Source organism: Chrysochloris asiatica, unplaced genomic scaffold, assembly GCF_000296735.1.
Source record: "Chrysochloris asiatica unplaced genomic scaffold, ChrAsi1.0 scaffold00017, whole genome shotgun sequence".
In the NCBI taxonomy this organism is placed as follows: Eukaryota; Metazoa; Chordata; class Mammalia; order Afrosoricida; family Chrysochloridae; genus Chrysochloris; species Chrysochloris asiatica.
Genome location: NW_006408535.1, coordinates 1 through 3,126, shown reverse-complemented (window position 1 = coordinate 3,126; position 3,126 = coordinate 1).

Below are 3,126 nucleotides of genomic sequence, written 5' to 3'. Positions count from 1 at the left end.
GTTGTTAAGTGCTGTTGAGTCGGTTCCGACCCATAGCGACCCTGTACAGGGTTTCCGAGGCTGTAAATCTTTACGGGAGCAGAATGTCTCATCTTTCTCACGCGGAACACCTGGTAGTTTCGAACTGTTGACTGTGAGGTTAGCAGCCTGATTCGTAACCACTATGCTACCAGAGCTCCTTCATATATATACACATATCTACAAAGGAGAACCAATAAGATTCGGTTCTAATTTTTCAACTGAAACCAGGCAAGCAAGAATACAATGGGTTGACATATACAAAACTTCCAAAGAAATGGACTGTTGTCCAAAAATAATATAACCAGAAAAACTGTCTTTCAAATGTAACAGTGATTTTAGGCCATTTTCTGGAAAATGGATTAAAGGACCTTGTAATAACCACATAATCTTCCAAAAAATGCTAAGGGTAGCTGTTTGGACTGAGAACAAACACCAGCAGACAGCAAGCTAGGATTAACATACATGGCTACACCACCTAGAACTCAATCTAGGTGCAAAAGTATCCAAAGTAAGACAAATCTACAAGAAATAGGGAATCAGAGATATCAATTTAGAAGGACGATAACTACAAAGCAAAAAGTGACAATAATGTAGCTACAGACCTTCCAAATAGTGATGAAATCAAGTGGATTTCAAAATAAAATGTACTGTTTTATGCTGTGAAATAAAATATACATTACAGGACGACCTCAAAGAAAATTAATACACCTTCACAGCAAAACCATATAGAGGAAAATCATAAAGAGTTAGTAAATATTAAAACAATAGCAATGAATAAAATAACAAGAAAACACACACAAAAAATAAAGTCAGCACAGAAAATTATGTGGAACAAAGAAACTAGGAGCAACAGAAACAAACACACAGCAAAATTACAGTAATCAATTTATATCTATCAATAATTACAATGGATATAAATGGATTAAATACACTAGTCAAGAGACAAAGAATAGTAGGAAGGATGAGAAGACAGGGCTCTGCCTGCAAGAGACATACCTTACACACAAAGACAAAAATAGACTAATAATCAAAGGATGGAAATAAATACATTAAGCTAATAGTAATAAAAAATTAACACAGTGACATTAATTTTTATTAAAACAGACTTTGAGAGAAAAAATAGCATAAGAGACAAAGAAGGATACTATATCATGGTTAGAAGGCCAATTGACAAGAAGACTTAACCATAATAAATATATATGGTCCCAGTGAAAGAGTCTCAAAATACATAAATCAAATTCCAATAGAACTGAAGTAAGAAATACAAAACTTTATGGAAATAGCAGATTTTAATACACCACTTTCGATGCAGGACAGAACTCCAAAGAAACTCAACAAACACACAGAGGAACTAAAGTCCAAAATCCATGGCAAACAACACAAGGAACTAATTTCTAATATTTGTTTAAAAACTTCAGTATTTCAACAACAAGAAGACAAACAATCGAATTTAAAAATGGGCAGAGGACATGAATATACATTTGACTAAAGACACATTCAGATGGCCAACAAACATGTGAAGAAATTCTTTCAATAATTAGTTATTGTTATTGCTGTTAAGTGTTGTGGAGTCAGTTTTGAATCATGGGGACCCTGTATGAGAGATACAAATCAAAAATAATAATGAGCTATCATCTTACCCTAGTATTAATAACGAAGTTCAAAAAAAAAAACACAGAAAACAACAAATGTTGGCAAGGGTGTGGAGAGTCTGAGACCTGCTAACACTTCTGGTGGGACTGTAAAATAGTGCAACGATTTTTAAAAACAATATGGTGCTTCCTCAAAAAGTTGAAAATAGAAATAATGTATGATGCAGAAATCCCTTTACTTGGTATATATCCTTAAAAAATAAGAGTACATACATGTACATCCATGATCATCTCAGCACTATTCACAATAGCAAAAAGATGCCCATCAATGGAAAAATGGATGAAAACCGGTTTGGTACACACACTCAGTGGTACATTAGGCAATGCTGAAGAAAAACTTATCTGTGAAAAACCTTATAACATGCATGAATCTGGATGAAATTATGTTGAGTAAAATTAGTCAATCAAAAATAAGACAACTATTTTGTGAGATCACTATTGCAAAAAGTCAAGAAGAAGTCTTCATACTAAAAGAAACATTCTTTGATAGTTACCAGAGGTGAGAAGAGAAGGAGAGAAATTCATTGAATAGAGGGTGGACACATGTTAACTTGGCTGACAGGAAAGGCAATACACAACAAGAGGGAGGTTGACAGAAAAGTGATGAAACAAGACACAGGGAAGAGAGAAAGGGTTCAAGGGAAGTAAGCTAAATATTGTTATATAAACAACACTGCAACAATAGTGATTTACAAGTAGATACATGGACAGATATACAGGCTGAATGGGTACAGGAAGGAGAGCTGGAGGATTCCCAGAAATATATAAAGGTCTGATAAAGGGTATTTATATTTGCTGAAAACGTTATCTATGAAAGTGGTGGATCATACTGGTGACAAAGTTATGAAAACTTCTTAGACATTGCCAGACATCTTGAGTTAATGAGTTACTGTGTCTGGGAACTCAGGACAACAGTCTTGGGGGACAGCACGGTCAACTGACATAACACCCTCAACAAAGGCAATGGTCTACATCCTACTTTTGTGAGTAGCTACTGGGATCTTGGATTCCTGATGTGGCACTGTGGGTAAATGCGCTAGACTATAAAATTGGTTTGAACTGCAAGAATGGTGGTTCAAGTTCACCAGCCACTCCTCAGAAACCCTATACAGAGTCACTATGGGATGGAACTGACTTAATGGCACTTAACAACAACAATTGGACCTTAAACACTCATGAGCAGCCATCATAGGTGCAATTATTGTTGTCTCCTCATGTGGTGCAAAGAAGAGTGATAAAAATTGAAAACAAATAAACAAGTGGCTCACCCAGGAGACATCAAGGCAAGTAGTTGGGTCCCCTCCGGGCAAACCTCCTTCTAAGACTTAAAACCAATGGAAATACATGCTCAGATTGGTAACCATGTTCATCACCGACAAGGGGAAGTGGGGAAAAGCAGCTAATGAAGCTGCAAGCTAAGCCCTTGTTGTTGTTGTTGTTAAGTGCCATCGAG